We start from the raw sequence: 14568 nt of genomic DNA, 5'->3' as shown, positions 1-14568 counted from the left end.
CATTCAAAGATATAAAACTTCCCCTAATAACTGCTTTTGCAGTATCCCATAAGTTTTGGTATGTTGTCTCACTATTGTCATTCTCTTGAATGAAATTGTTGATTGTTTCTATGATTTCTTCTTTAACCCAACCCTTCTTTAGAATTAGATTATTTAGTTTTCAATTGATTTTTGGTTTCTCTTTCCATGGCCTTTTATTACATGTAATTTTTAATGCATTATGATCTGAAAAGGATGCATTGATTATCTCTACCTTTCTGCACTGGATTGTGAGATTTTTATGTCCTAGTACATGGTCAATTTTTGTAAATGTTCCATGTACCGCTGAGAAAAAGGTATATTCCTTTCTATTCCCATTTAATTTTCTCCAAAGATCTATCATATCTACCTTATCCAGAGTTTTATTTACCTCCTTAACCTCTTTCTTGTTTATTTTGAGGTTGGATTTATCGAGTTCAGAGAGGGCGAGGTTGAGGTCCCCCACTAGTATAGTTTTGCTATCAATTTCTTCCTTCAACTCCCTCAACCTCTCCTCTAAGAATCTGGATGCTATACCACTTGGAGCATACATGTTTAGTAATGATATTGCTTCATTGTCTATGGTGCCTTTTAGCAGGATATAGTTTCCATCCTTATCCCTTTTGATTACGTCTATTTCTGCTTTTGCTTTGTCTGAGATTAGGATTGCTACTCCTGCCTTTCTTACATGAGCTGAAGCACAATATATTCTGCTCCATCCTTTGACCTTTATCCTATGTGTATCCCCCTGTTTCAAATGTGTTTCTTGTAAGCAGCATATTGTTGGATTATGGCTTTTAATCCATTCTGCTATCCGTCTCCGTTTTATGGGAGAGTTCATTCCATTCACATTCACAGTTATGATTACAATCTGTGTATTTCCCTCCAACCTCTTTCCCACCATTTGTGCTTTTAGCTCTCCCGTCTCCCTTCCCCTCCTCAATAGTATTCGCTTTTCTCCCCCTCCTAATGCAGCCTTCCCCTCCTTCTTTTAGCCCCCCTCCCTTTTAGTTCCCTTTACTCTTATTGCTTCTTTCCTCCCTTTTAGCCACCCTCCCCTTTCTTCCCCCTTCCCCTCCTACTACCCATAGAGCTAGTTAGGATTATCTACTTAAGATTATTGTTCCCTCCTTTGAACAAATCAGATGAGAGTACCTCTCAAACAATGCTCATCTCCCTCCCCTCCTTCCCTCTACTATAGTTTTGTACTTCTTCCTGTGATATAATTTGCCATTTTCTGCTTCCCCCTTTCCACACCTCCTATTACATTCCCTTCTCATACTTAAATCATATTTTTGACATGACATCATTTACTTTATGCCCGTTCCCTCTACATATATCCCTTTTATCATAATAGCTGCACAGTTCTCAAGATTAACAGGTATCATCTTCCCTTATAGGGAGGTAAACAGTTTGCCCTAATTGAGTAGCAAGTTTTTGTTTTTGTTTTTTCCCCTCTGTTTACCTTTTTATGATTCTCTGGAGACCTGCATTTGAAGATCCAATTGTCTATTGAGTTCTGGTGTTTTGGTCAATAAGCTCTGGAAATCCCTTATTTCGTTGAATGACTTTCTCCTTGCCTGAAATGTTATGCTGAACTTTGCTGGGTAGTTGATCCTTGGTTGAAGTCCCAACTCCTTTGCCTTATGGAATATTGGGTTCCAATTCTTTTGATCTTTTAATGTAGAAGCTGCAAGGTCCTGTGTGATCCTGACTGTGTGTCCTTGATATTTGAATTGTTTCTTTCTGGCTGCTTGTAGTATTTTCTCCTTCACTTGATAGCTCTGGAATTTGGCAACTATATTTCTTGAGGTTTTGAGTTTGGGATCCCTTTCAGGAGGGGAACGGTGGATTCTTTCGATGACTATTTTGCCCTCTGAGTCTAGTACTTCTGGGCAGTTTTCCTTGATGATTTCATGGAAGATATTGTCCAGACTCTTTTCTTCATCATGGGTTTCTGGCAGGCCAATAATTCTTAAATTTTCTCTCCTGGATCTATTTTCCAGGTCAGTTGTTTTTCCAATTAAATATTTTACATTTTCTTCTATCTTTTCATTCTTTAGATTTTGTTTGACTGATTCTTGTTGCCTCATTGAGTCATTAGTTTCTACTTGCCCAATTCTAATCTTCATCGTATTGTTTTCTTCAGTTAGCTTTTGCATCTCCTTTTCCATCTGACCAATTTTTCCCTTTAAGGAGCTACTTTCTCCATTTAATTTTTGTACTTCTTTTTCCATTCGATCAATTTTCCCAGTTAGGTTTTGGGTTTCCTTTTTCATCTGATCAATTTTCCCAATTAGGTTTTGGGTTTCCTTTTCCGTTTGATTAACTCTTCCTTTTAGGGAATTATTCTCTCCAGTTAATTTTTGAACTTCCTTTTCCATTTCTTCAATTTTATTTTTCAGAGTGATGTTCTCATCAGTGAATTCTTTTTTTATAATTTTAAAATCATTGGCCAGTTTTTCTTTTATATCCTTCTTCAGATGTTCCAGGTAATCTAGTTGTGCTTGCGAGAAATTCATAGTCCCATCTGAGGTTTCAGATGAAAGTACAGTCTCAGCTCTGACCTCTTTGGTGTTTGTGTTTTGGTCCTTATCCCCATAGAAAGATTCTATGGTTTTTTCACTTTTCGTCTGCTTTTTCCGATTCATGATGTTGGCTGAGTGTTGTAGATTTTGGTTCTTTCAGTCAGAAGATACAGATCTTTTAAGTTGAGTTGATGTGTGTCTAGGCTAAAAGCAGGCTTTTATTTTTTGTTGTTGTTTCCCAGATCAACGCTGGGGTTAGCTTGTTAGGTGTGTGGGAGGGGTGGTCTGGTCTCAGGAGATCTCCTCAGCTGACTTGAGGCAAAGGCAAGATCAGGGGATGGTGATCCCAGCTTCCCTATTGTCTTCCCTTTTCCCCTGGAGGGCTGGGGCACGCCTAGAAGCTAATGCGTGTTCCCGCCCCTCCTGGGGCTCGTCTCCCGGCGCTGAGGCTTGCCTGGGTCTCAGTGCGAATTTTCTCTGCCCTGGGTCTTCTGTCCCTCCAGATCGCCTCTGCCACAGTAGGAAGAATCCCCCCTTGCCACTTTTCCAGCCTCTGGTGTTATGAGACCACCCGCTCCCTTCTACTGTTCCCGCTGATCCAGGATTAATCTGGGGAAGAATTTTATGGTTCCCTCACGGTCATCAGGGGGGAGGAGAGAGCACTTACTGATCACTCCGCCATCCCAGCTCCTGGAAGTTCAAGTAGTTGACCCACCGAAGTCCAGTCTTCAGGCTGAAGGTTTCAAGGGCTGCTGCACTGATATCTGGTGCTCAGTGGCTCTCATCGGCTCGGCCTGGCTTATCTCCTGCTCCGCTGGTCTCGCCTGCCACTCTCGGGCCCCTTAGGTCCCCTCCGCCCTGCCGCGCCGACCACGCTGCGCTGTGCGCCGGGGTCTTACCCCCCTGGAACAGATCCCTCCCGTGAACCCTCCAGTCCAACCTGGGCTCCGAATCTGTCAAAGTCCATCACCCACTGGATTCTACACCTCCAAAGTCTGGTCAGACTCTCCCCCCAGAGATATCCAGAGGAGTTTTTCCAGGAGCTTAGGTGAGTTGTTGCTTTCACTCCGCCATCTTCTAATTTCATAGTTAGAAAGAAAATCAGAAACCATTCCATCCGGATCCTACATACTTCTACAGAATGTGGTCTAGAACATATTCCATGAATGACTGGTCAACTTTTTCTAGAACACGTCAAATAGCAAGCCTTGCTTTGGTCCAAGGCATCCTATTCCACTTTGGATTGGCTCCTTGTTTCTTTTCTGACAAATTTTCTTTCACTTCATTATTTCAAAGTCAGTGTTCCCAATCTGTTAATCCCTCTGTCATTTCTTTAATGAGTTTCTCCATCATGGATTCAATTTTTCCTCACCAATCTACTAAATTATATATTTTAATTTTGTATGATTTGATTACTGACTTTTATTAATTCCTCATTTTGGGGGTAAATTTAATTTCCCTTTTGAACCATTCTGGAGTTTCTTGTTCTTGATCTATGTTCTCTGAAGATTCTGCAGGATTCTGTCATTCATTGGGTACTATTGGCTTGCTTTCTTTTATGGTACACTATTTGTTAAGCAAACTTTGTATTCTGTTGGAAGTTTTTGTATTCTTATTTCTGCTTTTTGGAATCCTTCTTGTTGATTTGTCTGCTTATGCATAAAATTTTTGGTGAGTTTCCCCCCTTTCTTGAGACATTTGGTGTTTCAGTCTTTTTCACTTATTTCCTATTGCTTAGTTTAGCTCCTCTTCCCCTGCTGGAGAGCAAACCACTAAGGGCGCGTTGCAATGCTCTTTCAGGCTCCTCAGGCTGATGGACCTAAGATTTACTAATTTTATTTCCTATTCTGAGTAATCTTTGAATATCCAGGACTGGTCCCAGTCTGGTTTGGGCCCCCTTTTCTTCAGTCTCAATCTTGCTTCAATCACTGTAGCTGCTTTTCATTGCTTTTCATCCCTTCTCCATTCTCCTCCTTTATGTTATTTTACTGGGTAGAATAAGCATGTATTCTTCTGGGCAACTAGGTGGGGCAGTGACTAGAGTACCAGACCTGGAGTCTGGAAAATTCATCTTCCTGAGTTCAAATCTGACTTCAGACAGTTACTAGCTATTTGACACTGGACAAGTCTATTAAATACACTTGGGAAGGAAATGTCAAACCAGTCTAGTACCTTTGCCTAGAAAACTCCCTAATGGGATCACAAAAAGTCAGATGTGACTGAAACAATGGGACAGTAACAACTGGATTTTAAACAGCATCATTGTAGAGGTTGATAATCCCAAGAAACATTCCAAACCTGTGAGTTCACTTAACTGGAAGCTGTGTCTTCTTAGAGATTGAGAAGAAATGACTCCAAGGAAGCATTCCAGATATACTCTATCTATTAAAATGTTCCCGCATTAATCATGAAGAATTTTTACCTTGCTGGAGAGTCTGTCTTCTCCTATAGATTTTATTGTACTTAACTACACTTAGAACTAAATTTCCACAGTGAGGCAACAAAGAACATTGGGTGCTTGGGAGGTTGAAGTGATTATCAGAAAGTGACTAATTCACCACTAGGAAGTAAATTGACTGAGAGAATTTTTCATTCAATTGAACTGAAATTTACTTCTTTGTAACTTCCAATGCATTACTCCTAATTTGATCTTTGGAAAGAAGTGGGATAAGTCCCATCCCTCTTGCACATAAGGATAGCTAAAGTACCTGAAGATGACTTCTCTAAGTCTTTTCCTATTTATTCTTAGTGCCTTCCTTTCAAGACTGCCCCTAATTTGTCCTGTACACATCTGATTTGTACAGTGATGTTTGCATGTTATCTCTCCATTAAATTATGACTGGGAGGATCTGCTTCCCCCCTCCCCTTTCTTTGTGTTCCTAGCATATAACAGTGCTTGGCATATAGTAGGTGCATCATAAATGCTAGATGACTGACTGTTAGCCTGAGTTTCTATGAAATGGGTGGTTCAACTAGGTAATCTATAATGTCCTACCTCAATTTCCCCTTTATATGTATATGCTGTATCTTCATTCCTTCCTCCAATAGAATGCAACTCCTTGAAAGCAGGAATTATTTTGTTTTAATGTTCATTTTTCTGTCCCAAGCAGCTGACCTTGTGCTTTAGACATAGTATTTATTGGATAAATGTTGGTTGAATTAAATTGAATTCCAGTTTTATGAGATTTCAAAGTACTGTTGTTATTAGTAGGGCATTTATTTTATGATTGCCCACATATAGTTTTGACTGACTTTCTTAATAAGCACAGATCAATATTCTTCTGTCCTTCAAGGATACAGATGAATGATTTAATTAGCATGAGTGGTCTTTGCATCCTTGCCCAATGCCAGATGGTTTGGGGGAACTTCTGTGGTAGAAAAATGCATTACAATGCAGCCACTGGGTGATGAGTATTTGTGATTTTTGCTAGGTTGGACATCAGATGAGAGACAATGAAAAGTAATAGTGACTAGGGCTGCATTAGGAAACTTTGCTATTTTGGTAGGATCTGCTAAAACTCCCCCATTCCTAGCACAACCTTTGAGAACAAAGGAGGAGGACTTTAGTGGAGTGACAACCAATTGTTTAATCACAGGAATTAACTTACATACTAGGTCACCGTTGGTGTACATATTCTTAAGTCTCCAGAACTCTGTCAAACTATGTGGTGCATGAGCAAAGGAGGTTGAGTGAAGGCAGTAAGTGAAGAAAGGGACATGATTAGTTTATCCAGCTATGTGAGGACTGGAGGGAAGTAGATAGCTCTCCTCTAGTCAACTGAGGGAGCTGAAATGGTGAGATTTCTACTCAATATGTTATTGAATGTAAAGCAGAGAACCTGGCTAGCTGGAGAAATATTCAGAAAATAGTGAGAGAAGACACAGAAGTGAGAATGGAGTGATTCACTTTTGGAGGATCTGAGAGAAACTACAAGGGAGCCATCTTATTTCATATAATCAATGTTCATATAATTAATCCAATTTAAGTTAGAGAATAATATGGAGTTACAGATTACTTTATACCTAACTAGTTTATGTGAGATTTTCAGAAATAAGAAGAATGTCCAATTTCTATACAACCAAGACCTATTAATCTAGGGTAAGGCATTTTTTACTCTGACTCTTTCCCCTGGGATTGACGTGCTGTGTGGCCTGTCTGCATCTGCTCAGTCCTCTGAGTCTCAGTTTCCTTCTCTACAGAATGGAAAAAAAATGGGAAAGCACTGTTTTACCAAGGTGTTGTCAGAATTTATGTTTGCAGACTGCGCTGAGATGGATGGATGAAAAACACTATGTAAGTGCCAAGTAGTATTATCTCTCTAGATCTGGATAAGTTAACAAATCTTTTTAATGTCTATTTTAATGGCACAGTTGTTCCATATGGTGGACCTCAGCTGCATCAAGATATTCGTTTTTCTACATTCCCTGGAGAGTTCCAGGTTGTCCAGGTGCACTGTATTAAATTTAGGGTGAGATTAAGAGACACAGTGCTTCAGCATTCATCCTCAAACACCAACTCAGCCCACAGTTTCTCTGTCCTTATTCTTTCTGACAGTACAAGGCCTGCTTATTGATGAAAAATTCATGTAATAACTCCTGGAAAGCAGATCCTAGTCATTTTGGGGACTTATGTCAGTATGGGTCTTTGGCAAAAGGAAGCTCATTTAAACTCAGCCTCTGAGATGAAGTTATTAAGGAGTTTGCTGGAGTTGGGGAAGACAACAGCCAGAAATGATTTGTAGGCAGTGGAATTTTGATGCAGATTGTGTGCCTCCAAAAGAACTTCAAAGGTTCTCTTCTAGGGCATCATACTTTTTATGCATGTAGGTCAAAGCTCACTTTTGCTTCAGCCTGCCTGATAGAATTACCAGGTTCAGGTAATGAAGTCCTCTGTCATCCTCACAAAAGTCTCTCCATAGTCCGAAAACAAGGTTGATGTTCACAACAGTCTAACTTGTTACTGAGCCAAATTTCTCTTGTTGATCTTGGAAATGGAGCAAAATCCATTCATCAAGCGAAATAAAGGTGGAATGAATAACCCACTCTGGTTTGTGTGATCCCATACCTCTCCTGGAGAATGATTCCAATTTACTATTCCATGAGCTACAGAAATTCACAGACGAAGGAGGACAGCCCAATAGATCTAAAGACTGAAGGCTAGAAGCAGAAAGGCTAGAAACTTCAGAGCTAACATGAGTTTTACCATGCACTGTAATAAGGAATAGCATGATCACTCATTTATTAAGTACCTATTATGTGCAAACACTGTACTAGGCACCAAGGACTCAAAGATGGAAATTAAACAATCTTTGTACCACAGAAATTTAGGTTCTGTGAGGGAAAGCACCAGAATGTATTATATACAGGTATATCATGTAAAATTATGTGTTATGATTATATATAATATACATTTGATGATAGTTGGCATCAATATGTATTCATGCAGATGTAAAATATAATGTATTATACATATACAGTTTTAAGAATTATAATTAAATCTACACACATTCCATGAAGGTGGGCATCAGCATCTATTATACATAAATATACGATATGTAATTATATATGCTATACGGTATATAATTACATATTCTATTCTTTATAATTATATCTAAAATTATAACTATATATCATACACATGACATATACATAGACATACATACATGCATATATATATATACATATATATATATATATATATATATATATATATATATATACACATATATGAAAGACATGTTGATCCCCCATCCTCACAGAATGTAAACATCTCCAGTGCAGGGATTGTTTTACTTCTCTCTTTGAGTCCTCAACGCCTAGCACATCATAAGTACTTAATCAATATCTTAATCAATGCATATAAATTATATATGTATTGTCCATGTATGTGAAATGTGAAAAACAAATGTGATGTAACCAGCGGGGTTAGCAGGCATGGGGGGCAAAAAGGAGGGATCAGAAAAGGCTCCAAATAAAAGGTAAAGCTTGATTTGAACCAAGATATATTAGGGAAAGCAGAGCCCTTGATTCATTAACATATATTCTTTGCCTGGTTCTAGTTCAAGGGATCACACAGAACCCTGGGGTGGGCTTTTTCTATTCATGCACAACTGGGGACAATTATTATGCAATGACAAAAAATATTCTAATTGGCTGCAGAGCCAGAAGAATAAATAACTGAGAGACTGTTGAGTCAAGGATGAGAACAAGTGAGTACACACTTTCATTCATCAGTCTCCATGTGAGGAAGTATCATTTCCTAGGATATGTATCCCAAATGCTTTGCTCATAGTAATCACTTAGTGTTTGTTGACTGACTGATTCTCTATCTTCATTATAGTCTCTTTCTTCTCACTGAATGTCAGAGCCTCAGAACTAAAATTGAATTTGAGTGGCCATCTAGTTCAACTCAGGAATGAAAAAGAATCTTCCTCATTACAATGAGCTTGTTGGAAAATTCCTACCAAAGGGGAAACTATTACCTCCCAAATTGACTCATTCCATTTTTGAATTTGTTAGGAAGTTTCCCTCGTGTCAAGCCTAAAATTCCTCTTTTGCAACTTCTGCCTTTGTCTTGCTTTCTGGATGCAAGTAGAACAAGTCTTCTCCTAAAAAAGAAAAAAGAAAAAAGAAATCTACTTTATTCTCCTGAGCACTTCTATACTACTGCCTTCTTCCTTTACATTTTTCTTTGGCTAGTATCAGTCTTATAAGAAAATACTTTCATCCACTGAACGCTCTCTGGTTCCTATAATAGAACACTACTGTTCTCTACTCCAAAGAGAATTGGATGTAGAGTCAGATCACCTATGTTATTACCTTCATTCTGGCAAGGGATAGTTGTGTTACCAGTGTGTAACTCATCAAGGCATTAGATTTCTCATCTGTGCAAGTATGTTCATACATTATAGGGCTGTTGTAAGAAACAGTTAAACTATATAGCTCTACTTAAAGATGAACATGCAACAGTGATATTGGTCTTCAACATCTCCATTCTGCATCTAAAACTATTCTTTCCAACAATTATTTCATGCCTTCATTTGTTTCAGTAATTCCCTCAGCTTCACTCCTCTCTCATCTGTCATAGCTAATAACCAGAATGGTTTTTACCCCAGAATTCTGATGGAATATAACAATGAATGAGTTAAAGGCAGATGAGGAAATAAATGTAGGTTAAAGTTAATTATAATAATGTTTTTCAGATATACACACATTTCAGATATATACACATACATACAAGTATGTATCTACTTTATGTGTGTATACTAACATGCACAAATATATGATATATCTAACACATTTTGAGGGGAGAGAATGTTTGTGCCAACTGTTCTTATAGCTGAATGATAAATACATTTTTATCCCAAAATTACTTATGAGTGCTACCTGATTATTAATGAGCAAACTCACTGATAGAAACTTAGGAACTGCACTGCAGGAAATATTACTCCTCTGAGTTAGTTATCCGTAGAACTCTGAATAGTAATAGTCAAATAACCTCTGGGGGACTCAATTTGTGACTGTGAGTTCCTAGTTCAGGAACAACCCAGAGGGGATGCTACAAAACAAACTATGAATTCTAAGTGACTCAGGTGAGAAGAAAAATGCTTTTCAGGCATTAAGGACAGACATCACAAAGGCATGGAGATGGAAGATGGAATATTGTCTAGGAAGAGCATTAAGGTCAGTTGGATTGGAGTGTGAGAAGTAGGTAAGAGGTAATAAGGCTAGAGAGGTAAGCTGAATCTCATTTGCTAAAAGAATTTAAATGCCAAACACAGGAAGTTATATTTTACCCCAGAAATAAAAAGGGACTCAATGGAGTTTGTTGAGTAACATGATGAGAATATGCTTCAGTAAAATCACTTTGGTGACTTTATAGAGGACAAATTAGAAGCAGAGAGAGACAAGACAGGGAAACCAATGAGCAGATGATTTCAATAAAAATACACCATTATCTGTAAAATAGGGGAAATAATACCTGTAGGATTATTCTAAGACTCCAATGAGATAATGTTTATAAAGCTCTTTGTAGTCTTAAAGTGTTAACTATGACTATTATTACATATATTCCAATTGTTTTTAACTACTATTAATAGAAGTCAGCAAGCATCCACAAAATGATTTTGTCATGAAACCAATGAGTCAATGAGCATTTCTTTGGTGCCTTGTATGTGATGGACACTGTGCTATGCCATGAGGATGCAAAGAAATCAAACACAATCCCTGTTCTCAAAGAGTTCACCTTTAAATGGAGGAAATGACGTGAAAACAACCAGGTTTGTTGTGGTAGACAATTAATAACCATCTCTTCAAAAATCTTATGTACTTTTAAGTTTCACCTGCAGTATCAACATTTTCTCCATTACTTTCCTATGCTAAACAATCAGTAAAATAATACAATTCAAGTTCTGATTTGTGGTGTTTGGTCATTTCCAAACCATAGAAGCTCACAATGAAAATTTAACAATCAGCTCTTGTGAGCAGCCATGAGCTGACCCCAGCACACTCTGGGAAACCACTACATATAAACTATTTGAAATGAAGATACTTACTTGATGCTTTGGATAACCTCATCTTTTGTTTTTAAAAAAAGTACCAGAGATGAAAGAGTGAGAGATTTAATATGAAGGCAACTCATGATTTATTTTTGAAGGAATATCTGGAAGAAAAAAATGAGAATTTTTTTTTTGCATAGCTTTAAATGTTTAGGCAGCTAAGGATAAAGAGATTTTAGAAATGAAATAGCTGCTAGAGACAGCATGTACATGATTAAAGCCTGATGTGATAATTTGTTGTTCTTTTGTTGAAATATGGGTATTTACTCTTTCTTGGACAGTGAAAAAATATAGCAGATGGGACTTCTCCCACTGTTGTTTAAATGTTGTCCACAATGCAGAAGGTGCGATGGTACTTGTCTACTTTAGAGGCAGCATGCCTTAGTGGAAGAAGTATTAGAGTAAAAGTTCGAAGATCACGGTGTGGTGGCATTGCTGCTGTTGAACAGCTATGTGATCTTGGGCTAATCACTTTTCTTCATGGAATCTCAGTTTCCTCAACTGTTTAAATGAGGAGGTTGATTTAGAGCTGAATCTATGGTTGAATAAATATAAATATGAAAGAACAGGGAGAGGCTGGAATAAACCATTTTTAAATCACAGAACTTTAGAAATAGAAGGGAATCAAAAAGTCAACTAATTCATCCTCTCCTTTTAGAGATGAAACAGAGTCCTAGAGAAGTCAAATGATTTGTCAAAGGTAGAGAACAACGTGGCATGTGTATTGATTGAAATGACTGCGGAAACAAAGATTCAAGCTTCTGAACATATGGATTTATTGGCAGGGTATGCAATTGCATGGTAAATTGGGACAAAGTCCCCTCGGCTAGGGACTGGACCCCATACATAGAAGGAATACAGAAGGAAACATTAAAAGAAAACAATTAGCAGGATATCAACTGAGATATAAGATTAAGTAATCTGCTTTCTAATTACAGGAGAGATTATAGACTTTCCAAGTTAGGAGGGGAAGAGAAAATTGGTGCAATTCCCTGAAATCAGAAAAAGAGGCATCCCCTCACCTGCCAGCAAGTGTCTGTATTCAATAAAATGAACAAGGAAGTAGTAACTGGTTGACTAGTATGGGGCCAGTTGTCAGTTGACATATGGGTTTCTTGAGATTTATAATTGTAAGCAAACTCCTTGCATCAACCTTTGAAGAGGTGGGCTGGCTTCCCAGACACAAAGGGCTAAGTTCAAAGGATGCAATAAAATTTTCTCAAAATTCCCAAAATTAAGATTTCTCACTAGACAGACATTTGACTAAAGCAATAATTGAATAGAAAGGGAACTGTGCTAGATCCAGAAATGATTCATAAGATGGAGTCAGTGTGGTTCCCTCAATTTCTACAGTTCCCACAAGGCAGAAAGCAACATATTTTCAACATCAAAAAAGTGTTCTAAGATAATTATATTGTCTCATTGTTCTAAGAAAGCATGGACCAATTGGACAGACAAGGTAACAGCTAATTAGTTCTTTGATGATATTGAGTGATTTGTTTGTGATGCATCATCAATGTTATTGAGAAAGGACATGGGTTGGTGCTATATTGTGCAAAGCAGGCAATAGAAAACTTAATATAAAATGGTACCCAAATTGTACCCAAGAAATTGACTTGGACATTTTTACCTGGAAAAACTAGGCAACTTGTTGCAAAATGATGAGGAAGACTTTCATAAATCTGTCTGAATTGGTCAAATAATATAGACTTTGTGTGATGATGTCCTTGAACTTCTGGAGAGCTACACAGGAAGAGTGTTTGGATTATCTGAGGACATTTGATCAGTCCCCATAAGCTGTCTATAAAACAGCAAACCAGTACAAAAATGAGGGATAGAGACTTCAGGTTGAGAGAAACTTGAGGGTCTACGAGTGCACAGGAAGCAATGACAATATACAGAGGTGAACTGGAAAGAAGTCACAACTCAGGGACAACAAGGTAAAGGAGAAAAGGAAAGTAGGACTGAGCTGCAGCAGAGCAGGGAGGTATAGAGAAAGGTCACTGGCTGTAGAGAAGAAGATAGGCTGTCTGTCTCCTGAAGGACCAAGGATAGTTCCCAGAAAATGTCTACCCTATTGCCAACTTCCCATCCTAGTATCTACTATATCACCAGCTTCCCATCCCAACATCTATCTGTTAAAAGATACATTAAAATTCTATGCTGCTCCTTTGACCTTCTGTTTCTAAGACTGAATTTTCCTCAACCACACAGTGGCCAAGGGTTAACTAGAGAGAGATGCAGTATAAATTAAAGCAAAGAGCCAAACATCTGTCCAGAAGTTAGGGATTTTCCTAACTCAGGGCTCAGAGTAATTGTGATTATTCTCCTAACTTTTCATCCAATTTAGCAGAAAAAGGAAACATGCAACCTAGTGTCCATTATATTGTTTGTAAGGTGTCATATGAGCTAATTATTGCAACAGGATTTTATATTTGTCATTATTGTTCCTACTTTTATATTGCTAGCATTCCTTCCAATAGTGGAAGTTGTGACTTAACAACATCTTATCCTTTTAGACACAGAATAAATCACCCAGTGTGATGATTTGAATCCTTTGTGTTGCCTCATCTTGGTATGGAAATGAACCTGGGTTTTTAGCTATGGAGCACAAACATAGGCAGTTTCTAGCAAACTTGTAAGGTTTAGAAAATGGTTTCAGTAATAGACCGTGGATCTGCTGAGCAAATTAAATATGAAAGGCCCATTCATAAGCAATGATAAATTCTTTGGCCAGTGTAATCAGCTTGTGCTGCAATTTGAAAAATGCCGTTCAACTCCTCATTCAAGTCTTCTGGAATTCTTGGATGTGGCAGCATAAGATGAACAAGGTAAGTAGGGAGCAGAAACTAGGGTTATCACAGTAGGCAAATAAAGTAGAAAAGCACTTCTCCCCAGACTTACAGAGATGCATCCACCTGTGGCAAAAATTTGGATGAAAAGATATAAATGAAAGCCTCCCATTTTAAAATGCATGCCTGGGCTAGATGATTCACTGTTAAGAAAAGAGGGCTATACACTAAAGAAAGATTTTATATTATGGCAGAAAAATTCAGAAAGATAGAGGAACCTTGCAGGATTGTTGTGAGGATCAAGAAAGATAATGTATGTGAAAGCTTTTGAAAAATTATAAAGCACTCTATAGATACAAGTTATTATTCTTATTTCAGCATTTGCAGGGTAAGAAGTTGTATTTGATTTTAGACAGACAAGGCAGGAAAATTTGGTAAGGGGAGGGGAGAGACAAAATGAATTAATTTTCTCTCCCATAAAAAAGAGACAAAGGTAAAAGTAAGACATATAATTAAAGGGCCAAAAACATTTTCTTCCCTTCCAGGAAATCAGGGATTTGTGGGAGAGGCCCAAAAAAAAGATACAAAGAAGGTAGTTGGAAGATGAAACAATACAAAGCAATTTTAGGCACAGGTTCTACCTGTAGAACTGGGAATAACACTGGAAAATAT

The 14568-nt window shown here is 38.0% G+C and overlaps 1 long non-coding RNA gene across 2 annotated transcripts in view; it reads right to left on the bottom strand.

The window, feature by feature from the left end:
- LOC140520922 (uncharacterized) overlaps positions 1 to 14568 on the bottom strand; it is a 62830-nt gene that overhangs the window by 25055 nt on the left and 23207 nt on the right. For both annotated transcript variants that reach the window (XR_011972709.1, XR_011972710.1), the window contains exon 2: positions 9029 to 9154. This is a non-coding gene — a long non-coding RNA (uncharacterized lncRNA). The remainder of the gene's footprint in view (positions 1 to 9028; positions 9155 to 14568) is intronic.

This window comes from Notamacropus eugenii, chromosome 1 (genome assembly GCF_028372415.1).
Source record: "Notamacropus eugenii isolate mMacEug1 chromosome 1, mMacEug1.pri_v2, whole genome shotgun sequence".
NCBI lineage: Eukaryota > Metazoa > Chordata > Mammalia > Diprotodontia > Macropodidae > Notamacropus > Notamacropus eugenii.
The sequence above is the reverse complement of the archived record's forward strand: the minus strand, read 5'-3'. Positions and strand labels throughout refer to the sequence as shown.